The 25453-nt window shown below is 41.6% G+C and overlaps 2 non-coding genes across 2 annotated transcripts; one reads left to right on the forward strand and one right to left on the reverse strand.

The window, feature by feature from the left end:
- Positions 1-3054: 3054 nt before the first annotated feature.
- On the reverse strand, positions 3055-3161 carry LOC120266155. The gene has a single exon (XR_005537998.1). It is a non-coding gene; the product is annotated as a small nucleolar RNA R71 (small nucleolar RNA).
- An 8952-nt stretch (positions 3162-12113) lies between these two features.
- LOC120266037 lies at positions 12114-12220 on the forward strand. The gene has a single exon (XR_005537881.1). It is a non-coding gene; the product is annotated as a small nucleolar RNA R71 (small nucleolar RNA).
- The last annotated feature ends 13233 nt before the right edge of the window (positions 12221-25453 follow it).

Genomic DNA, 25453 nt, shown 5'->3' on the forward strand with positions numbered 1-25453 from the left:
TGGTGGTGCTGGAGATGCCTAAAGGGTCCTAGGTCTCATCACAAATGGAGATGTCATGTCTCGCTCAAGTAACTGCTGTAGGACATCAAAATGCGCCATCACCTCCGTGTGGTTTACGGCCTGTAGGGCACGAACCTCAGCCAGGTCACTCTATAGCAACCCCATAGCACTCTCGAGCCTCTCAAAATGAACATGCGCTCAAGATGGAGAGAAGATGCGCACTGGAGGTGGCTCCTGTGCTGTGGAAGGTGCCTCTGTCTCCACCTGCACTTACTGCGGTTCCTACGCAGGCTGAGATCCCCCTACTGCATTGACCTGGGCCTCTGTTGTCTCTGGTGGGGGCATGTTCAACACATAAACCCTGTCTCTATACCACATGATCATCCCCATGAATCTCATCGTCTCTAAACCAAGGAGAGATGGTACGATCATCTTCTCGGCTCCACAAATTGCGTCCAATAAACCCATCTCGATGATGAGTCTAGTAATGTAGGGTCCCGAGAAGAGAACACTGATCCTGGTGTATTGATAAGTGCTTGTGCGATATGAATGCGAAGCGTTCATTCATTATGTTGAACATTACTTTTCTCGGGATTTTACACTAATATGTGTGTTTTTATGTTACTTTCGTGCAGGTGGGGTTGTGAGGCCAATTATGAAGGAAAGAAGCCAATGTGGAGCACAATGCACCGATTTTGGAGGAAATCTTGCTAAGGTTCAAACGCTAAGATATAGGTCGGGTGTGAGATGCTAGAGTGTGTGCCAACCTCCTCGTATTCTAGTTGGCACATCCATTTGGAGAGGCACAAGGACAGTCACACTCGAGCATTCTGACTTATGCACATAGAACAAGAGCTCCACCAACTTGTCTATCATTGAAGACGCAAGTGATCCACGACGTGAACGTGTGCCCATTTGCGTTACCCCGATGAAAGTATGGATTCGGGAAGCTATTCAGGATGGATACTGTAGCAGAACATTGTAGCAAAATACTGCAGCACTGTTCACAGCCGGCTGAGAAAATAGGAATTCAGAGAATACACACGGGCGTGTGGAAATTATCCAAGCCCATGTGGAAATTCCACATGGGCGTGTGAAAAATCCACATGCCCGTAAAGTCGCCCGATTCCAGCCTTATTTAAAGCCGATTCAGCCCCGATTTCAGCATTCTCTTCTCCATATTTTCCCCAACTTGAGAGAGGGCTTCGGCTAGGGTTTTGAGGGGTATTGGCTAGTTTTTTGGAGAGGTTATACGGCTCCGACATCGTTATTCCTTAGGAAGAAGGTTGGTAGGGGAGCTTCCGTCAAGGCGTATCCTATACCAGACGAGGGAATCCTTGGACGACGAGTAGAGGACTCTCCACAAGTTCATCGACACGACCATCGAGGGGGTTTTTCTATGGATTCATTGCTTTTACATTCTATTTCTTTGATTGTACTTAGCTCCATGGAGAGTTAAACCCCTAGTGGGTACTTGGGTATTTGTGAAACCTAGGATGTATTTGTTTTATTAAATCTCTTTATTATGCTTTCAATTAATTGATGTTTATTGTGAGTTCCAACCTTGAATGCTTGATTGTATGAACATTTCCCCTAGAGTGACACTAGGGTTAAGAGTTCTTGTTGGTAACCTTGTGAGTGACACACCACGAGTGTTAGACAAAGCTAGGTTGGAGAGAGTTGAGAGGGTGAGTCGAGAGGTACAGGAGTGTCCCCTTTCCCCTCCGATGTGATAGATTCTACCTTCATTCCTCGAGTTCTTTACGGCCATAATAGATTGAATAGTCTAAGAGATGACCCTCCGCTGGGGCTTAGTTGTGAGTGCAACTGAGTGAAGCGTTGAGTTGATCTTAGTATCTAGGGCTTAATCATGGTTAGGGACCTTCTACCTAGACCAAAGGGTTAGGTCTATAATTAGGAAGAGATATCACTTGGAATCCCTAGAGCTCATTGCAACTCTATGCGAGTGCGAGGTGTTGAGATTGTTCGATTCTCCTCCGGGACATGTATGGAGTTAGGCATAGTTGACTTTAGATTTGGGACTATGTAATGAAGGATTTCCACGACTCACTATTGCATTGATTAGGAAGCATAATAGAGGGTTCTTGCACTTGAAGTGATTGTCCTAGGCGGAGCATTATCCGAGTACCCCATCTTTATCGATTGCCTTACCTTCTCCTTTACTCGTACTCTCTTACTTGTTGATTTTACTTTTGAGAATTGAATCATTGTCACACTTATCATTATTGATCATTCACATAGCTAAGAAGCAGATTAAGTGTTTTTATTACCTACTCCCTGTGGATTCGATACCCGCTAATCCGGTATTATTACTTCGACAAACCCGTGCACTTGCCGAATATACGCAAGGGGACGTTGTCAAGTTTTTGGCACCGTTGCCGGGGAGTAGGCGTTTAGAGATACTTTGCACTTTGTTTTCTTAGCTATTCCACCATACATTCTATTTCATATCTTTTTATTCTATCGTCGTTCGGATTTTTTGTTCTTTCTTTTTGGGTGCAGCTCCAGGTTATGACCCGAGGGAATCCCTCAATATTGATTGAAAGAGATCCTGAGCTTGAACGTACACTTAGAAGAAAAGGGAAAGAGCCTGTACAAGAACAGTCTAATTTAGCTAATTTGGAAGTGGAAGGATCTGAAAACATTGCAGAACAGAACGAGCAATAGTGAACATTATCCGATTATGCCAGACCTTCAGTGTTTGGGACACAATCGAGTATTGTGCGTCCCCCAATTACAGCTCAAAACTTTGAGTTGAAGCCGGCATTCATCCACATGTTGCAGCAATCTGCACAGTTCAACGGTTTGGCCGATGAGGATCCAAACAGTCATATAGAGAGCTTTCTCAAGGTATGTGATATGCTGAAGATAAACAGAGTGACGGATGATGCCATCAAGTTGAGAACCTTCCCATTTTCCATAAAGGGGAGAATGAAGCAGTGGCTACACTCATTACCTAGAGCATCGATCACCACATGGGAGGAGATGGTAGAAGCTTTTCTTGCCCGTTATTTCCCTCCCGAAAAATTTGCAAAGCTTAGGATTGAGATCTCATCCTTTGTTCAGTTGGAATTGGAGTCTCTATTCGAGACATGGGAAAGGTTCAAGCAGCTCCTGAGAAAGTGCCCGCAACACGGATTCCCGGAGTGGATGATTGTTCAGACTTTTTATAATGGTTTGAACCCGAGTACAAGGCAACGTTTGGATGCGGCAGCAGGAGGTACCTTAGGTAGCAAGACCCCCGATGAAGCCCGTTAGTTAATTGAAGAAATGGGGTTAAACAGCTACCAATGGAATGCTAGGGAGAAGAAGAAAATGGCCAGTCTCCATGAAATAGATGCGGTAACTTCATTTGCGGCTCAAGTGGAGAGTTTGAGTAAGAAGTTAGATCTTCTAACTTCAAATAGAGTGGCGGCCATGACTAATTGCAACGGGTTTGGTGGAGGAAATGCTCCCTCTGATTGCCAAATCTCTATTGGTGATGGTTCTTCGGTGGAGAACGTTGATTTTGTAGGTAATGGCATGAGACCTCAAGGAAACCCATATAGCAATACCTACAATTCGGGTTAGAAGAATCATCCCAATTTCTCATGAAGTAATCAGGGTCCACAAAAGGCCATGGGGCCACCGGGTTTCCAACAACAACAAGCCCCTCAGGTGGAAAACAGAGTCTTAGGTTTGGAAACCCGAATGACTGACTTAGAGAAGCACTTGGCTAGATTTGTGTAATCTGGAAATACAAGGTTTGAATCAGTCGAGGCTACACTTCGCAACCACACCGCCTCTTTGCATAACCTTGAAAATTAGGTGGGGCAAATTGCGAAGTCTCGCTCTAAAAGGCCACATGGAAGCTTGCCGAGCAATACAGAGACCAACCCTAGAGAGCACGTGAAGGCGATCACTTTGAGAAGTGGTCATGAGGTTGAAGATTGCCTTCCGAGTGGGAAGCCAAAAGAACATGCACCCGAGGTTATAGAGGTAGAAGAGGGGACAAGCAAAGAGAAAGAGGTGGCACCCCCACCTTTCAAGCCAAGAATCCCTTATCCTCTAGATTGAAAAAAATGACCAAGGGGATGAACAGTACAAGAAGTTTCTGAGTTTGTTCAAGCAACTCCACATCAATATTCCTTTTGTTAAGGCATTGGCCCAAATGCCTAAGTATGCAAAGTTCTTGAAAGACTTGTTGACTAACAAGAGGAAGTTAGAGGAAAGTGCTTCAGTGATTTTAGATGCTTCATGCTCGGCGGTATTGCAAAAGAACATGCTGAACAAGAAGAAAGACCCGGGAAGCTTTATCATTCCATGTAATATTGGCAATTTAGGTGAGAAAATGGCATTGGCGGACTCAGGGGCTAGTATCAACGTCATGCCATACACTTTCTTTCAAAACCTAGGCTTGGGCGAGCCTAGGCCTACTCGGACGACCTTCCAACTAGCGGACCGAATAGTGCGACATCCGAGAGGCATCATTGAAGACGTGCTTGTCAAGGTGGAAAAGTACATTTTTTCGGTTGACTTTGTAGTGCTAGATGTCGATGAGGATGCGGATGTACCCTTGATACTTGGGAGACCGTTCTTGCGGACTTCCAAAGCATTGATTGACATGGACGGCGGAGAGCTCACATTGAGAGTTGGAGATGACAAGCTCACCTACCACCTTGCTGAAGCCATGCGGCATTCTCTTGATTTCGATGATACTTTATACTTTCTAGACACTACTGATGAGATTGTTGATGAATACATGCAGGAAATGTTCAATCCGGACCCATACGAGAGTTTGTTCGACCAAGAGGAGGATTATGAAGAAGTAATGATGCTTGGTGTGACGGTAGAAACACCATTTACTTTGCTTCTTGACTAATACAATGGTGAGTCAGGGACATCCTTTAATGCATGGCCCCGAATCTAGGGTTAACCAAGCCTAATCCTCTACATGTCAGGGAGGAGAGGCGGAATAACCTCTCAACCTCACACTCATAAGAAGGATTGCATTAAGCTCTGGGGATTCCAAGTGATAAATCTCTTCCTAATTGTAGTCCTAACCCTTGGTCCAGAAGAAAGGTCCCTAACCACAATTAAGACCTAGATGCTAAAATCATCTCAACGCTTCACTCCGTTGCACTCGCAACTAAGCCCCAGCGAAGGGTCATCCCTTAGCTCATTCACTCTATTATGGCCACAAAGAACTCAAGGAACGGAGGTAGAATCTATCACACAGGAGGGGAAAGAGGACGCTCCTGTACCTCTCTACTCACCCACTCAACCCTCTCCAATCAAGCTTCGTCTAACTCTCGTGGTGTGTCACTCACTCACAAGGGTTACCACATGAACTCTCAACCCTAGTTTCACTCTAAGGGAGTATTCAAACAATCAAACATTCAAGAATGGAACTCACAATAACATCAATTAATTAAAAGTATAATGAAATGATTCAATGAAACTAATACATCCTAGGGTTCACAAATACCCAAGTACCCACTAGGGGTTTAGCTCTCCATGGAGTAGAATACAAATGATAATAAAATCAAATATAAAAGAAGACAATCCATAGGAAAATGCCCTTGATAGTCGTGGCGATGGTCTTGTGGAGTGTCCTCTACTCATCGTAAGATCCCCTTATCCGGTATAAGATATGCCTCGCCGAATCAATCTGACGGATGCTCCCTTACCAACCTTCTTCCAAAGAGATGACGATGTCGGAGCCGTAGAACCTCTCCAAATCCCTAGCCAATACCCCTCAAAACCCTAGCCGTAGCCCTCTCTCAAGTTGGGGAAAAGATGGAGAAAAGAATGTTGAAATCGGGGCTGAAATCGGCCTTAAATAGGGTTGGAATCGGGATTCCACACGCCCCTATGGATATTCCACACGGGCGTGTGGAATTAACGCATGAACGTGTGGAATTTCCACACGCCCGTGTGGCTCCTCTGTTTTGCTCCTTCTTCGGCCGGCTGTGAACAATACCTGCTATAGTGATTTGCTACACTGATTGCTACAATACCCTACTACACTAACGGCCCGAAATACTCCTGAATCCATGCTGACATCGAGGTAACGTAAACGGGCACACGTTCACATCGTAGATTGTGTTGGTTCTTCAATAAACGATCACGTTGGTGGAGATCTTACTAAATATGCACAAGCCGGAATACTAGGATGTAACTGCCTTCATTCCCCTCCGAATCATTGCCTTAGCTCGAATACAAGGATGTTGGCACACATTCTAGCATTCTAAACCTGACTCATGTCTTCTCGTTTGAGCCTTCTCAAGATCTCCTCCAAATAATGCGTAAAATGATCTACAATGGCTTCTTTCACAAATAATCGGCCTCACAACCCAACCTGCATAAAAGTACATAAATACACACATATTAGCGCTAAAACCTGATAAAAGTAATGCTTATCATAAGGAAAGAATGCTTCGTATTCTTATCGTACAAGCACTTATCAAACTCCCCCACACTTAAGCTTTTGCTTGTCCTCAAGCAAAAGTTAAAACATTGTATGCATAGATGAAGGGACTATTGGAAGTGCTTGGCCTTAGGTTCACCAAAGAATGCAAAGAAAGCATTCTAATAGTAAAGGAAATTTCAACACTAAGTACGAAAAAAAATTAATGCTCTAGCTAAAAACTTGAATCAGAAAGGACAACTTATTTATCTACAAAGAGTACCAAACATTTCAAAAATGGTAGTAGCTTCACACATCCTCTAAGGTAGCCCTTTCCAAAGCGGCCGCTAAGGTGGCTTTCACACTTTCGGGGGTGGTAGCTCTTTCTACCGGGGTGGTAGCTTTCACACATCCCATGAGATAGCTCTTTCTCTCAATAGGGCATAACTAGTATCCGACTTATGAGAGTAGCTTCATACATCATGGGTGGTAGGTCTTTCCACCCAACAAGCACAATTAAACGATAAAAACACTTTGTTCTTTCTCTATTTTCCATTTTATATTTTTTTTCAGTAAAGCAACACAAGAAACAAAACTAAAACTAGTCCTTTTAACCTTATACTTGAGTTTCCAAAAGAGTTTAAAGAGTGAGAATTCCACAAAATGTTGTTCGGGCAAAAATTCCTAAAAATTCAAGCAAGAACTAGAGCATGAGAACATTCAATGTTAAAAATTCTCCTAAACTCAAGAATACCGTCATTGCAACTAAGGTGAACCACCATTGCCTATGTCAGCATATATATCAATCAAAAATAGTGTAAAAAGATATGTGCACTATGAAACTTCCCCACACTTAAGTTGTACATTGACATCAATGTACACATGCAAGCTCACTTATAATGTATATCAATCAAGAATAAATGTAGGAGAAGCAATCAAAACAATACTCCCCTAACTCCTAGTGTTGCATTTGATGGAGCTATATCCTTGGGGGTGATGTTCCAATGGGTTCCAAGTGCCGAAGCACCTTGGCCATGTCTATGACAAGTGCTCAATTCCCATGATGACAAGACCATCTGCACGCATACACGAAGGAGTTTAGTAGAGCTCAATAAAAGAAAAACAAAACTCGAGTATATATAAGATAGAGCAAGAAATACAACGAGACAACAAAATGAATATAAGCTCAGAAGGAAAGTCCTTTCTGAGGATAACATGTCCAAAATAAAATGCAAGTAAAAATAAAAGCAAGTCATGTGTCGGCAGCACGCTCTAGCTCCTCTGCTGTTGGTGCTGGATCAGAAGGTGTTGGTGGGTCCAATGATGGTGATGCAGGGGGCATCTTGGAGGTGCACAGTTGCAGTACAAAAGGTGCAGCAACATCTCTCTGAAGGATCTACTGTAAAACGTTGAAACGCGCCATGAACTCTATGAATTGTGCGGCCTGCATCGCGCGCACCTCTGCTATCTCCGCTCGTGCCTCATTAATCTCTGCCCGTACTATCCCCACGGCACTCTCAAACCTCTCAAAATGATCATGGCCTCGAGATGGTGAGAACATACGTACCGGGGGTGGGTCCTCTGTCGCCGGAGGTGCGTCAGTCTCCATTGGCATCGGCTGAGGCTCGGAGCAGGCTGAGAAGCCTCTTCATCATCACCCTCATCCTTAGCTATCTCTGGAGTGGGTAGAACCAAGGCATATACCCACGTCCTTACTCGACGGATAATACCCATCAATCTCATCGTCTCAAGACTCAGGGGAGCAGGAGTACTCGTCCTCTCAGCCCCGCGAATCGCGTCCAAGAGGCCCATGCCCATGACTAGTCTCATAATGTAGGGGCCCGAGAAGATCGCTCCCAAGCTAGCATAATGCCCCTAATGATGAATGTACTCTGCAAGGATGTGCCCCAGATGAATCGGTATGCGCTGCACCATCGAATACAGATATAAAATCTCCTGCCGGCTCAGAACACATGTGCTGTCACCACGGCCATTCACCGACCTACTCATAATGGCGTGTAAATATCGATAGGCATGTCGGGAAAGGCACATGGCCTTGGACACCCCTGGCTGGTAGTGATCCCGACCACATAGCACTCGGTAGGCTCTCTGAGGGGTCAAAACTCCAGGATAATCAGTCGGTAGCTGAGAATACTCCTCAGTGTCCGTGAATGCCTCCTCGTACAACCCAAGCAAGACTGAGAACTACGTGATGCTCATGCAGTGGTGATGTCCAAATGCTCTGAACTGGATGGCATCCAAGCAGTTGAATCTCTAATACGATCTATCGAACTCAAATGATGACGAAACCTTCAATGTGAGCTCACGGATGGCTGGCTCTCTAGTCGTCAATAACTGACTCCACCCCCTTACTGAAACAAGGTCCTCGACCTCTTCAGGAAATTCATCACCCTGCTGTAACCCTTGCAGTATGCTACTGTCCAGATACTGAGTCTGTCCGAACCGAAGTCTCAACAGACGTATAAAATGAGCCTGATGCTCGGGAATAGCAAAACTCATACCTTCGGACTCAGAGAATGACTCCTGCGGCCGTTTCTCTACTTGCTTCTTTGACCTAGGTGCCATATCCTGCAAATTTTCAAAGGAAATCAATCAACAAGCTGGATAAATGATGCTGCAGAAATCCACATGGTTGTGGGGAATTTCTGCAAGCCCGTGTGGATCCACTGGGCGTGAAGAACCGCACGGCCGCAGCTCAAAAATCCAACAAAACACTTCTAAAACTCTTCTAACTTCATTCTAAGCATGCTGATACACTCTAATTGCAAAAACGAAGCATTCTTAGCAAGTTCATCGATTAGAATCAAGAATTGGCAAAGAAAATCAAAGATAGGGGCTTACCGACGAGTTAAGAAGAGGAGAATAGGAATAGGCCGGAAAACCAAGTAAAAATTATCCAAAATCGGCAGTACGAGATCGGAAACCAATGATAGAGTATTCTGAAGAGAGTAGAGAGGATGTAGATGAAGAGAAACAAGTCTTCTTTAAAAAGAACTCGCGCCCCTTAGAGTTCTGTATATCCATATGGGCGTGCGGAAATTCCACATGCCCGTGTGTCTCCACAGTGGATAGCCACAAGGGCAGACGCATGCCCCTGTGTATTCTCGGGATAACTCTTGCTGTCTCTGAAAACACTCGCACGGGCTTATGGAAATTACCCACGCCCGTGCCCGACCCACAGGGGATGCCGCACGCCCCTTTGCGCTCTCTGTCCAACTAAAAGAAAATCACTAAGTGTTTCACACGCCCATGCGGAAATTCCGCACGGCCGTGGACAATCACAGCCCCAACTCACAGGGGCATTCGCACGCCCCTGTGCGCTCTCGGGATGGAGAAAGGATCATCTGCAAAAATCTGTACAGGCGTGAGAAAAATACCAACGCCCGTGCGTTGGTCACAAGGTTGCCCACAGGGGCGAGTCCACGCCCCTATGTGCTCTTGGGAAAAATTCCCAAGTTTCTGCAGAATAACGCAAGCCCGTGTGGTAATTCTGCACGGCCGTGTGATAATCTCAAGGTCGCTCACAGGGGCGAGTCCACGTCCCTGTGCCTTCTCTGAATGAGCTCGTAATACAACCCCACGGGCGTGTGGAAATTTCACACGCCCGTGCGTTTTCTCCGGATGACTTGAAAAACTCTGCAGGCTCTACAGAAATTTTCTGAACTTGTTTGCACATTCAGAGCCTGCGCTTTTATGTAACAATTACCTGTGAAAAACAATAGAAACAAGCTCAAATGAATAAATCTTCAACAATCAACATGAAAACACACGATGACACAGAAATCCACCAAAATGAAATAAGCACAAGCATCTAAACATGAAGACACCAACACTTAACAAGTTATTCATGCAAAACTAAACTATGACTAGGAAAAACAGTAAACACTTGGGTTGCCTCACAAGAAGCCCTTGTTTCACTTCACTAAGCTTAACGTACCTCGTCTTACCTCACGGGGGTTCATAGATGAAAGTTGCCCTCTTACCCATGGCTTGAAAGCATGATGAGCAAAGTCTCTTGAGGGTAGAGGGTGAATTGTCGGGCTTGGGACTACCTAGAAACGGTTCATCATTCGGTTCGTGCACATCTTCAATAGTCTTGGAGTGTTTCCGGTGGCGTCTCCTTGCCCTCTTCATCTTCCAGAGCACCTTCTTCAAGATCCCCGGGGTAGACAGTACTTCTTTAGTCAAACCAAGCATCATTACTTCTTCAATTTCTTCCTCTTAGTCGTACAAACCCTCATACGGGTCCGGATTGAACATTTCCTGCATGTATTCATCAACAATCTCATCAGTAGTGTCTAAAAATTACAAAGTATCATCAAAATCAAGAGAATGCCGCATAGCTTCAGCAAGGCGGTATGTGAGCTTGTCATCTCCAACTCTCAAAGTTAGCTCCCCGCTGTCCATGTCAATCAACGCTTTGGAAGTCCGCATCCTCATTGACGTCTATCACTACAAAGTCAACCGGAAAAATGTACTTGTCCACCTTGCCAAGCACGTCTTCAATAATGCCCCTCGGATGTCGCACCATTCGGTCCGCCAATTGCAAAGTCATCCGAGTGGGCCTAGGCTCGCCCAAGCCTAGCTTTTGAAAGAAAGTGTATGGCATGACGTTGATGCTAGCCCCTGAGTCTGCCAATGCCATTTCTTCACCTAGATTGCCAATATTACATGGAATGATGAAGCTTCCTGGGTCTTTCTTCTTGTTCGGCATGTTCTTTTGCAACACCGCCGAGCAAGATGCATCTAAAATCACTGAAGCACTCTCCTCTAACTTCCTCTTGTTAGTCAACAAGTCTTTCAAGAATTTGACATACTTAGGCATTTGAGCTAATGCCTCAACAAAAGGAATATTGATGTGGAGTTGCTTGAACAAACTCAGGAACTTCTTGTACTATTCATCCTCTTGGTCATTCTTCAATCTAGAGGGATAAGGGATTCTCGGCTTGAAAGGTGGGGTTGCCACCTCCTTCTCTTTGCTTGTTCCCTCTTCGACGGCTATAACCTGGAGTGCGTGTTCTTTTAGCTTCTCACCCAGAAGCTTACCTTCAACCTCACGACCACTTCTCAAAGTGATCGCCTTCACATGCTCTCTAGGGTTGGTCTCGGTATTGCTCGGCAAGCTTCCATGTGGCATTTCCAAGAGAGACTTCACAACTCTGTTTTCCACGTTCGGGCTTGTTGTTGGAAACCCGGTGGCCCCATGGCCTTTTGTGGACCTTGGTTGCTCCATGAGAAATTGGGATGATTCTTCCAACCTGGATTGTAGGTATTGCTATATGGGTTTCCTTGAGTCCTCATGCCATTACCTACAAAATTGACGTTCTCAATCGAAGATGCATCACCAATAGAGATCAGGCAATCGGAGGGAGCATGTCCTCCACCACACCCAGTGCAAGTGCTCATGACCGCCACTCTGTTTGAAGTTAGAAGCTCTAACTTCTTACTCAAATTTTTGACTTGCGCCGCCAATGAACTTACTGCATCTATCTCATGAAGACCGGGCACCTTTTTCTTCTTCCTGGCATTCCATTGGTAGCTTTTTAAACCCATTTCTTCAATAAGTTGACGGGCCTCATCGGGGGTCTTACTACCTAAGGTACCTCCTGCTGCCGCATCCAAGAGTTGTCTTATACTAGGATTCAACCCGTTGTAAAAAGTCTGAATAATTATCCACTCCGGGAATCCGTGTTATGAGCACTTTCTCAGGAGCTCCTTGAACCTTTCCCATGTCTCGAATAGAGACTCAAATTCTGACTGTACAAAGAATGAGATCTCATTCCTAAGCTTTGCAGATTTTCCAGGAGGGAAATAACGGGCTAGAAAAGCTTCTACCATCTCCTCCCATGTAGTAATCGAGGCTCTAGGTAATGTGTGTAGCCACTGCTTTGCTCTCCCTTTTAGGGAAAATGGGAAGGCTCTCAACTTGATGGCATGATCCATCACCCCGTTTATCTTGAGCATATCACACACCTCGAGAAAGTTCTCTATTTGACTATTTGGATCCTCATCGGCCAAACCATTGAACTGTGCGGATTGCTGCAACATGTGGATGAATGCCGGCATTAGCTCAAAATTCTAAGTTGTAATTGGGGATCGCATAATACTTGATTGTGTGCCCAAAACTAAGGGTCTAGCATAATCAGAGAGTATCCTCTGCTGCTCATTCTGTTCTGCCATATTATCTGACCCTTCAACTTCCAAATTAGCTAGATTAGATTGTTATTCCACAGGTCCTTTCCCTTTTCTTCTAAGTGTTCTTTCAAGCTCGGGATCTTCTTCAATCAATATTAAGGGGTTCCCTCGGATCATCAAGTTGAAGCTGCACAAAGGAAAGAAAAAAAAATCAGAATGATGATAGAAAAGAAAATGTGAAATAGAATGGATAAAGGAATAGCTAAGAAAACAAAAGTGCAAAGTATCTCTAAACGCCTATTCCCTGGCAACGGCGCCAAAAACTTGACAGGGCTCCCCGCAAATGCACGGAGTTGTCGAAGTAATAAATCCCAGGTGAGTGGGGTATCGTATCCACAGGGAAAAGGGAATAAAAATAGTTAATTTTCTTCTTAACTATATGAAAGATGAATAGTGATATGTGTGACAAGATTTAATTCTCCAAAGTAAAACAACACGAAAGAGAGCAAAAGTAAAGGAGAAGGTAAGGCAATAGATAAAGATGGGGTACCCGGGTATTGATCCGCCTAGAAAAATCGTTTCAAGTGCAAGAACTCTCTATTATGCATCCTAACTAATGCAATGGTCAGTCAGGGACATCCTTTAATGCATGGCCCCGAATCTAGGGTTAACCAAGCCTAATCCTCTACATGTCCCGGAGGAGAGGTTGAACAACCTCTCAACCTCACACTCATAAGAAGGATTGCATTAAGCTCTGGGGATTCTAAGAGATAAATCTCTTCCTAATTGTAGTCCTAACCCTTGGTCCAGAAGAAAAGTCCCTAATCACAATTAAGCCCTAGATGCTAAAATCACCTTAACGCTTCACTCCGTTGCACTCGCAACTAAGCCCCAGCGGAGGATCATCCCTTACCTCATTCGCTCTATTATGGCCGCAAAGAACTCAAGGAACGGAGGTAGAATCTATCACACCGGAGGGGAAAGGGGACGCTCTTGTACCTCTCGACTCACCCTCTCAACCCTCTCCACTCAAGCTTTGTCTAACTCTCGTGGTGTGTCACTCACTCACAAGGGTTACCACATGAACTCTCAACCCTAGTTTCAATCTAAGGGAGTATTCAAACAATCAAACATTCAAGAATGGAACTCACAATAACATCAATTAATTGAAAGCATAATGAAAAGATTCAATGAAACTAATACATCCTAGGGTTCACAAATACCCAAGTACCCACTAGGGGTTTAGCTCTCCATGGAGTAGAATACAAATGATAATGAAATCAAATATAAAAGAAGACAATCCATAGGAAAACCCCCTCGATAGTCATGGTGATGGTCTTGTGGAGAGTCCTCTACTTGTCGCAAGATCCCCTTGTCCGGTATAAGATACGCCTTGCCGAATCAATCCGACTGATGCTCCCTTACCAACCTTCTTCCAAAGAGATGATGATGTCGGAGCCATAGAACCTCTCCAAATCCCTAGCCAATACCCCTCAAAACGCTAGCTGCAACCCTCTCTCAAGTTGGGGAAAAGATGGAGAATAAAATATTAAAATCGGGCTGAAATCGGGTTGAAATCGGCCTTAAATAGGGTTGGAATCGGGATTCCACACGCCCCTGTGGATATTCCACACGGACGTGTGGAATTAACGCACGGGCGTGTGGAATTTCCACACGCCCGTGTGGCGCCTCTGTTTTGCTCCTTCTTCGGCCGGCTGTGAAATACTCCCGAATCCATGCTTTCATCGAGGTAACGTAAACGGGCACACGTTCACGTCGTAGATCGTCTTGGTTCTTCAATAAATGGTCACGTTGGTGGAGATCTTGCTAAATATGCACAAGCCGGAATACTAGGATGTAACTGCCTTCTTACCCCTTCGAATCATTGCCTTAGCTCGAATACAAGGAGATTGGCACACATTCTAGCATTCTAAACCCGACTCATGTCTCCGCGTTTGAGCATTCCCAAGATCTCCTCCAAATAATGCGTAAAATGATCTACAATGGCTTCTTTCACAAATAATCGGCCTCACAACCCAACCTACATAAAAGTACATAAATACACACGTATTAGCTCTAAAACCTGATAAAAGTAATGCTCATCATAAGGAAAGAACGCTTCACATTCTTATCGCATAAGCACTTATCAATATCCAACATGAATCTAGGGCTCTCATCTCAATAGAATTTAAGATAATAGATAAAGGCAACTGAATTCAATTATGAAGAATTACAATTAATAATCAATGTATAAGCATCAAAGATCCATAACTAAAGTCAATCAAATCATATACCCTAGAGTTCATCTATGCCCAAACACCTAAAAATTAATTCTTCATTAAAGGAGAACAATAACACATTTCACAAGAGACAATAAACATGACTGAAAGCATAAAACTACCTTTTCTAGTCTTATCCCTTGAGATGCTAATGGACTTTCCCCCTATTTTCCACAAACACTGCCAAGGTGCTCCTCCATGGTTTCAATGGTGTTCCTTGAAGGTGGGTGAGTCTTCTCTCCATAATGGATTACTCTAAGTAGCTTGGAGAAGTTTCTCCTCTCTTTCCCCTAAGCTTGGTCGTCAAAAGATATTTTCCAATCCTCATCAGAATCTTTTACACCTAGCCACTTACAGGTATAATAATGAGGTTGTAAGGAGCTAGAGATAATGGTTTGCATACCTTATGGCCAGGCTTATAGTAGTAAGTTTTGCCTGTAACGTCTTTTGTCTTGATGTTACAAGCTAGCTTACGGCTATAAATATTGGAACATAATCTTCTCTATGTGGTACTTGCAACTCCGTTATAGGTGTATGTTACTCCCTGTAAGCTCCTTTGGATAACCCTTACAGTCTAGCTTACGAGCACATGTTTGACCATTATGCTTCTTCTTACGGGTATAAGCATTCCCACAAGGTTCTTTGGCTAAGGCTTATGGTCATAAGGTGACGGTAAGGTGTTCTGTCTAGTTTGTTCTTCAACAGTTGATATCAAACAATAGCTCCATCTTCTTCATTTTGGCTCCAAATTGCTTCTTTTGGCTTTTTCTCCTCCTTAAGCACTGTCTGACATCTAAAAATATTATTTTCACCATGTTTAACATCATCTTCTGAAACAATACTCTAATACATGCCAAATAAGTGTATAAAATAATATAGAAATGATGTATCATAATACACTTATAAGTGCTCCCAAGACATGCAATTTATTTATATTTTCCCGAGGTAGAAGGGTTCAACATCTGACTCTAGAGTGTTATAGGATGCCATTTCTAGGAGAAATGGGTTAAGAGTCCCCCAGGTATAAAAGTGCTAACATGGTTAGCTTTCAAAATTGGTTTCGTTGCATTATTGTTGACCCTTATATTGCTCTAGGTCATTGCTATTTATGTGCCACCGATTACCCTAACAGAGAAGGATGTTTTACATCATTAAATGGATGGCATTATCACTTAAATGAGTGAAGTAAAGAGAGCCAAATAACCACACACAATGAGTCCTTTAATTATAAGCACTCTTTTGAAGGAAGATGTGTCATCTTGAGGTGTCTGTGGTGAGATGTTATGTCCTTTTGAAAGAAGGTTGGGTATATTGAGGAAAAAATCATACTATCTAGTGAGGACACAATGTAGAATTATTTTTGTTTATGCATTACTATAGAATCATGTAAAGAGAGAAATGGCTATTGATCCCTTAGACGAAACCATCACAGAAGTCATTGTAGAAGATGAGTTGGATGGTGATTGATAAGTGCTTGAGTAGACATATTTTACTATATGTTTTATATACATTGAGCATCATTTTTATCATGGTTTATGTCTCATATAGTGTATTTGGTGTTAGTTTGTGTAATTAGGTTGTGAATGCCTTAAAGGGAGAAAAGGAAGCAAAAAAAGGCTATAAAGACACATTTTGGGAGTTCTTGTTCAATCCAAGGATCAAGACACAAGAGAAGCTCATGAACATGGAGGTGTGTGTCAACTTCCAAGAGGATTCAAGCCAATTTGTTAGTTGGAAGGGTACAAAGGTAGTCACATCTCCATGCTTCTACTCTTTGTGAAGAATACAAGACCTTTCAAACGATGAGTCAACGAAGAAAAGTCTTATGGCCTACCACATGGATGTGTGCCCGACCATGTGGCCTCAAGAGAAGAGTGTTTGAACCACAATTATGAAGAGACCGTAGCTAAGAAATGCAGTAACTACTGTAGAGATACTGTAGCAAAAATACTATTCGCATGACAGCGTGGAAATTCCTGCGGCTTACGCGGGCCGTGAAGGCACGTGACAACCACGGTTAATGACTATAAATAGGTGGTTTGTCCTATTCTTTGTGGACTTTTTGGAGAGCATTCAAAGAGCAAAGCGGCTAGGGTTGTAGAGGAGGTCTTTGGAGAGATTGGGGATCATTTTTCACCAACTTTGATCGATCTTTCATCCATCATAGCATTCGGCAACCTAGCTTCGGAGAAGGATCCTTCATGACATTGAGCAACCCATTAAGGCCATCATCATGAATTCAAGGCGGTTTTCTCTATGGTTTACATTGCTATTCATTGTATTAATCTTTGTTTTGTAACTTGCTCCATTCAGGGCTAAACCCTAGCAGGTATTTGAGCATGTGAACCCTAGGATCTTGTCTTTTGTATTGATTTGCTTTATGTTTCTATTAAATCAGAGTTTATTTGAGTTTTAATCTTGTGTTCCCATGGCTTGCATGTTTTATTGATCCTTGTGGTTGATTATCTATGCATGATTTGTTACTTTGATGAGAGAGAGGCCTCCATTAGAGTTAGAACTCCAAGATTAAAGAGGGTTGAGAGGGTGAGTCATGAGATAGTGGAGTGTCCCCTTTCCCTTCTGATGAGTGTTTCTAATCTCCGTATTCCCTAGACTCTTTGCAACCATATTTGGTGAGAGGCATGAGATTTAGAGATTTCTCCGTCGGGACCTTGTAGGGGGTTAGGGATCTTTCGCTTAGACGTAGGGTTAGATCTATCCTTAGGAATCGGTTTCACTCTTAGGTGTCCCTAGAGCTTATTGTGGTCATATGGGGTGTGAGGTGTTGAGATTGAGCGATTTCTCCACCGGGATCTTATAGGGGACTAGTACCGGTGGCTTGGAGGCAAGAACCGGATGTTCTTAGATTCCTCGACTCTTTAAACTCGGTTTAGAAGTATTTAGCAAGTCTTGAGCTTCATGTTATATCCTAGGGGGAGCATTGCCTGAGTGCCTCATCTTTACTGATTGAAATCTTCCTTACTTTTTACCCTTCCTTTGCTTGCTTATTAATATTCTTGCAATTAGTTTCACTTTATGACAACCATTGACTTCGATTAGATAACTAAGAATTGGTTACTACTAATACTTCCGTTCTCTGTGGATTCGACTACCCACTCACCAGGGTATTTTATTATTTTGACACCTGTGAACTTGTGGTACACACAGGCATTTTGGACGTGTTAGTGATTGTCACACCCTTACCCATGGGCCCACTGGACGCGACAACCTCCGCGACAATCCCAAGGAGCAATACTCCGCCACTCAACTCTTAGGATGCTGCAAGGCTGACCAACACACCTAGAATTCCATAATATCTATTACGAATATAGAGTGGAGAAGCACAATGATACACATCAGAAGTAACAGCAACAGCAACAACAACAACAATAGCAACAACAATAGCAATATACAGAAACATAGAGGTTTACAAATGCACAAGGAAGCAACACTAACAATAATAGCAAAAGCTGATACACAAGAATTTAAGATTGGTTTAAATATAACACCATACAACCGAGTTCTCTACATACTAGTGGATCCAAGACTAAAGTAACGTGTGCATGACGAAAATAATATATATGAATAGAAAGAGAAACAAAGAAGATAAGAAGATAGCAAATGCTCATCAAGCAGTCGTACCGTCTCACCTACTACCTGTAACAGCTTAGAAAGAAGAAAGAGGGGATAAGTAATCACAGTTACTCAGTGAGGGGATTAGCACAACTCCACCAGAAATATAAAAAAAACATACCATAATCATAAATCACCAAATAATACTTTGCTAATAATATAACTGGTTTAGAACACAATTACACATAATATTAATCTTTAACACAATACAACAAAAGTAGAATAGTATAAAGAAATCTTAATACCCAACTAGAGTTTAAAACAGCAAAACTACAAAATACCAAATGTAGATTCAAGCTATAAAATTAGTTGAACATTAAACCAACTTTACCATTCTACAAATAAATCAGAACAACCCAAATTAAATATAAGTATAGCAACTATAAAATACAAAGTTTATCAATTCTAACATGAATAAATGTCTCATAAGTTTAACAATGATAAAGATAGCATAAATACTAATGGTGAAACAAGAAATTGGGTTTGCATAATTAATATACCAATAATAACCTCTTTAAAACATTAAAACCAATTTTAAAATCCAAACTCATGCATTCATTTCAATAACGCAAATAAACTAGAGTTTTAAGAATAGATAAATCGATAAACATCAGCATAATATATAGCCTCCAAAACCCTCCATCTCTAACCGGGGCCTCGGTTAGGTCTGGAGCCGCCAAGATTTGCATCTCTTAGTGTTGGTCGCTGGGAAGCCCGTGTGGTGACTTTGAACAACCCAACAATATCCAAGTCAGGATTCTATGCTCCCACCTAAAATGACATAACCGGTTTTGACGGGTTTTCCACACCACCTCAACTAAGTCAGCCTATGGAAACCATCTACTTTTTACTATAGTAAGTGCTGGAGCTCGACTCCATTGGCACCATCGAAACAAATATGTAACATACAGCCCATAGGCTCAATGTATAGATCAACACAATGGTAGAGATCTCAATATGATTCAGGAATTTTGACATAATCATCTTCCACTTCAAGAGGGAGTAAGTTTCTCAAAACATCGCAGATGAATACCTTTTCATAAAATAAGCATCATTTAAAACAAAACAAAAATCCTTGAGCACTCCCTTCAGCCATATCATCAACAATAACACAAAATGTGTTGCACAAATAGTTTGCATAAACTCATTTAATATCATAACAAGAGTCTCAAAACATTCACTTTTGAAACTATGATTCAATAATAAAGTTTTCAAAACATAAATACAATATTTTTGAAAACTTTGCGAATAAACTTGATCATGATTCAAATATGGCTTTAAAATACCATAAAAGACATTTCAAAAGCTATTAACAATGCAAGGTGTCATTGAGGTGAAATTAAACCAAATATGATAAAGGTATGCCTGATATTATAATCTATAAGCCATAGAATCTATAAATCTCACTTACAAATTTTGAACCAAATATCAACTCGAATAACCTTTCTTTTGAATAGTAATACTTTTCAAATAAGAAATATATATACATTTATATAACTCATTCCAAGTAAAAATCTAAATCTTAAATCCAAGTATAAAATCTATAAAGTCTTACTCAAGCATCATAATGCACATATATATATAGGTATTCTTCCAATAGGATTATGCTTATTAGTCCCACGCACAACTTTGATGATTTCGCTTCCTTGAACGCTAGTCCTCGGCTAGCTCTTTGATTCAAATCAATGCTTGTTCTCTTTACCAAAGCATAACAAACACCAATAATTGTTAGCCCAAAAGCCAAGCAAGAAACCCTTGGTTTCTTCTACCAAACAACCTTAATCAACTCCAGGGTTTACTCAAACTAACTCTTGAGGTTGCTAATGAAATCCTAAAGGTTTAAACTTCCCTCTAACCCAAGGAAACCAATGAAACAAGGAGAACTCACTGGTGCTACAGTAATTCTGAAAACAAGTGAGAAGAAGATTCAAGGATTACAATAGATTAAAGTCAAACAAACCAAGGCAAACACTCCTCTCAAGATCCACTAACAATAAACAAGAAGGAGAACAAGAATCAAGCTCTAAATAAAACCCACAAACAAACCCTAGCTTCAACCATTCAAAGAACAAGGAAAGAAAAGGAAGGATGGAGGCTTACCATGAGTCAAGAGAAGATCAAACTCTATGATCCAAGAACAAGCCCAAGAATTCCATCAAAATCAGCCCTTAAACTTAGAAAAATGGTAAAGGAAGAGAGGAGGAGAGGATGGGAGGGTTTTGAGAGAAGAAAGATGATGAAAATGAGCTCAAACGGGTATAAAAACACTAAAACCATGTGTGTGCTGGTTCATGTGCGGACCCCTGTGTGGTCGCACAAGAGGCCAAACAGCTCTCGGGAGGGGTTGTGCGGCCTGTCTATAGCCCACACACTACAATACCATAGTGATAGGATTACCTTTGTTGAGACCACTAGCATTTGGACAACATGGTGTGCTAATTTGGCCATTGATTTTTTCAATCAGTGGAAGCGGATTAGGGGCCAACAAACCTAATAAAATAAATCTTGTTTGTTAGGCAAGTATTTGTGTTGTTTTCCTTTAAAGTATATAGGATGATTGAAAATGGGAATGTATTTGGCTACACATTAAAAAGAAACACATATCATGTGAGAAGCTTATATTAATGTATTTTTTTCCATCCATTTTGTTATGCAGTTCATCCTTAATTTCTTTAGTTGTGAAACTTTAATTGAGAAAATCATGTTTGATATGCAATTGTTACTGTTATTTGCTTTTAAATGATTTAGGATGGGTGAAATGTTATATACAAAGTTTGAAATGTATATGTCTACATGTATATGTGTTTCATCTTTGAGTTGGAACCATCCTCCCATCATCTATATTCTACAATCTTAAAAACTTTAACTGGAAATGCATTTGTTTACATGCCTTGCTATTTTTAGGCCTTCCATGCTTTGTAGGCAAGCATTGCCCATCGCCATTGAGGTTGGAGTTGTAGCCTTGGTTAGCTTATACTTTTATTACTTTTATATCAATAGTGTTTATTAGTTAGCTAGTTTGAACGATAGACTCTCAAAGGTTTCGTATACTATCCGTGTTTTCAAATGGTTTGATGATGACACTAGAGAGTTCCATTACTCTAGGATTTGTAATCTCATTGAGTCTATATTTAAATTGTGATTGCTTTTAGTTTTGATATATATTCATCAGCATTAAGTGACATATGCATGAAACCCTAGTTTTATCCATAAAAATATTTGTGATTATCTGACTCAAGAAATTAGTTGTTCAGTTACTTCCAATGTCAAGAAGGTTTGAGAACAATGACTGACACCTCTACATTTTTTTTTATCTATATATAAATGGTTATGATACACCCCTTGCATGTGTGTACCGCAAGTGCATAGATTGTCAAAGTAATAAAGTACCACGGTAAGTGGGTAGTCGTATCCACAGGGAATAGTTGTTAGGAAGCAAATAGTGATGTTATTTACCTAAAGAGTGAATCAATTTATGAGTGAGTGAACAATATCAGTGCAAATAAAAATAAAGAAGAGAAAGGAAAATGCAATAGGGATAAGGAGAAGCAATCGATAAGAAAATGGGGTACCTGGACATTGCTCACCCTAGGACTATTGTTTCAAGTGCAAACCTACTAATTATGCCTCCTAATTGAAGTTTAAAGAGTTGTGGAAATCCAAAGGCACACGGCCCCAAACCTAAGGTCAACCGTGACTAACCCTTACACTATGCCCCGATAGAAAGGTATGCTCTCGATGCCTCACACTGTGCGGGATTGCATGAAGCTTTAGGGACTCCAAGTGATAACCCTTACTCCCTAATATAGATCTAACCCTTTGGTGCAGGCTAAAGACCCCTAGTCAAAATTAAGCTCCAGTACTAAGGAATACTTCAACACTTTACTCTTTTGCTTGCGCAACTAAGCCCCAGTGGAGTTTATCTCTTAGCCCTTCACTCTATCATGACCGCAAAGGACTCTTTGAATGTCGAGGTAGGATAAATCACATTGGAAGGGAAAGGGGAAGTTCCGCTACCTCTTGACTCACCCTCTTCGTCTAATCCTAATGTTGTGTTACTTATCCACGAGGATTACCAAGATAGATTCTCAACCCTAGTGTCACTCTAAGGGAAAATCAATACAACAAGTATTCAAGATTGAAACTCAATTAAAACATCAATTAAAGAAGCAAAATAAGAGTCAATGAAACAAAATCATCCTAGGATTTACAAGTCCAAGAACCCACTAAGGGTTTAGCTCTCCATGGAGCAATACACAATCAACAATGAAATCGAAAGTAAAAGCATGCTATCCATAGATAAAACCCCCTTGTAGTTTGTATCGATGGTCTTGTGGAGCCACCTCGTCTTCTCCAAAGGTTCCCTTGTCAAGCCTAGGGCATATTTTACCGAATCGATGCCGACGAAGGCTACCCCATAGATCTCTTCCAAAGATACACTATGTCGAAGGCCGTAGAACTACTCCAAAAACTTAGACAAAGCCTCTCCAAACCCTAGCCGCGAGCGCCTCCAAGGATTTGCAAAATGTGGGGAAAAGGTCCCTCAAAAGAACTCAAAACATAATATTTATAGGGGTTGGAATCAGGCATCCACACGAGCGTATGGAAATTCCACATGCCAGTGTGAATTTCCAGGTCTTCATTTCCAGTGCATTATGAATAGTAACTTCTACAGTGATTTTGCTACGATGTTTGCTGAAGTAAACTGCTACAGTCTTCACTGAAATGCTCTTGAATCCGCTCTTTTCATCTAGGCCACATGAATGGACACACATCAATGCGGTAGATCGCGTCGTGTCTTCAATGAAACCATATTTATGGAGCTCTTGCTAATGTTGCACGAGTCGGAACAAATGAGTGTGACTACCTTTGTGCCATTCCACTTTGTGTATTCTCTTGAGCACAATGGACGTTGGCACACACCCACATGTCTTCGAGCACAACTTGTGTCTTCATCTTTGTTCGATCCAAGAACTTCATCACAATCAGGTCCATGATCTACTTTTGCTTTCTTTCATCCAACTTTGTCTCCACAACTCTACATGCACAAAAGAACACAAATACACAAGAATAAGTGATAAAATCTGATAAAATGCTCAATGTAAGAAAAAAATACTTCGTATTAGTTATACACAAGAATTTATCAGGTTAATTATCAAACTATAAAAATTCAATGTTCTACTATATTTAATGTCAAGAAAACTATATTTTTGAACTATGGTTGCTTTTAGCTTTCATGTAGATTCATCTGTTTAATCGACATCTCCAAGATTTTGTGTTTATTTGTATATAAAATGGTTTCTTATTAAACTGAAGAATTTCATTGTTCTATTACCTTTAATGTCAAGGAAATTGCATTTTGAATTGTGATTGCATTCAATTTTGATGTATATTTGTCAGCAATTGGTAAGTGCTTATGTATAAGTAATAGGAAGTATACTTTGTTACATTGGGCATTACTTTTATCAGATTTTATGGCTCATTCATGTGTATTTGTGTTCTTTTATGCATTTAGGGTTGTGGAGATAAGTTTGGAAGAAAGGAAGCAAAAGTAGATCATGGTCGTGGTTGTTGATAAAGTTCTTCGATCGAACAAAGGTGAAGACACAAGTTGTGCTCGAAGACATGGGAGTGTGAGCCTACCTCTATTGTGCTCAAGTGAATACACAATATGGAGGGGCACAAAGGCAGTCACACTCATATGTTTTGACTTGTACAACATTATCAAGAGCTTCGTCAATGTGGTTTCATTGAAGGCACGACGTGATCTACAGTATGGAGTGAATTCGGAGCGTTTCGGTGAAGTACTGTAGCGATTCACAACGAGCAGAAAACCAGAAAAAATGGAAATTCACACACCCATGTGGAATTTCCACAGGGGCATGTGGATGATCGATTTTAGCCCTATCAATACCACTTTGAGATTTTTATTTGGGGATCTTCTTCCTATCTTTTGCCCATCTTTGGTGGAGTTGGCGGCTAGGGTTTGGAGAGGCTTTTACTAGGTTTTTGGGGTGTTCCTAGGGCATTCGACATTGAGTTCCTTTGGAGGAGAACTATTGGGGATGCTTTCATCGGCATCGATTCGGTGAGGTGTGCCCTAGGTTTGATAAGGGAATCTTTGGAGAAGACGAGGCTGCACCGCAAGACCATCGATATGGACTACAAGGGGGTTTTCTCTATGGATTTCTTGCACTTATCCTTGATTTCATATTTGCTTTTGTATTGCTCCATGGAGAGCTAAACCCCTAGTAGGTGCTTGGACTTGTAAACCCTAGGATGATTTTGTTTCATTGACTATTACTATGCTTCTTTAATTGATGTTTTAATTGCGTTTCATTCTTGAATGCTTGTTGAAATGATTTTCCCTTAGAGTGACACTAGAGTTGAGAATCTATCTTTGTAATCCTTGTGAATGAGTTACATTTCAATAGGGTTAGACAAAGCTAGGTTGAAGAGGGTCGAGAGGGTGAGTCCATAGGTAGCGGAACGCCCCCTTTCCCTTCTGACATGATTTATCCTACCTCCACATTCCAAGAGTTCTTTGCTGTCATGATAGAGTGAAGTGCCAAGAGACAAACTCCACTGGGGCTTAGTTACGCAAGCAACAGAGTAAAGTGTTAAAGTAATACTTGGTGCTGGGGCTTAAGCATGACTAGGGATCTTTCGCCTAGACCAAAGGGTTAGATCTATATTAGGGAATAGTGTTTATCACTTGGAATCCCTAGAGCTTCATGCAACCCTACACAGTGTAAGGCGTCAAGAGTATCTTTTTCTGCTGGGCATAGTGCAAGGGTTAGTCACGGTTGACCTTAGGTTTGGGACCATGTGTCTTTGTATTTCCACAACTCATTAAACTTCAATTAGGAGGCATAATGATTAGTCTTGCACTTGAAACAATAGTCCTAGGGTGATCAATGTCCGGGTACCCATCTTTCCATCGATTACCTCACCTTATTCTTATTGCTCTCTTTTC

This window comes from Dioscorea cayenensis, chromosome 7 (assembly GCF_009730915.1).
Source record: "Dioscorea cayenensis subsp. rotundata cultivar TDr96_F1 chromosome 7, TDr96_F1_v2_PseudoChromosome.rev07_lg8_w22 25.fasta, whole genome shotgun sequence".
Lineage (NCBI taxonomy): Eukaryota > Viridiplantae > Streptophyta > Magnoliopsida > Dioscoreales > Dioscoreaceae > Dioscorea > Dioscorea cayenensis.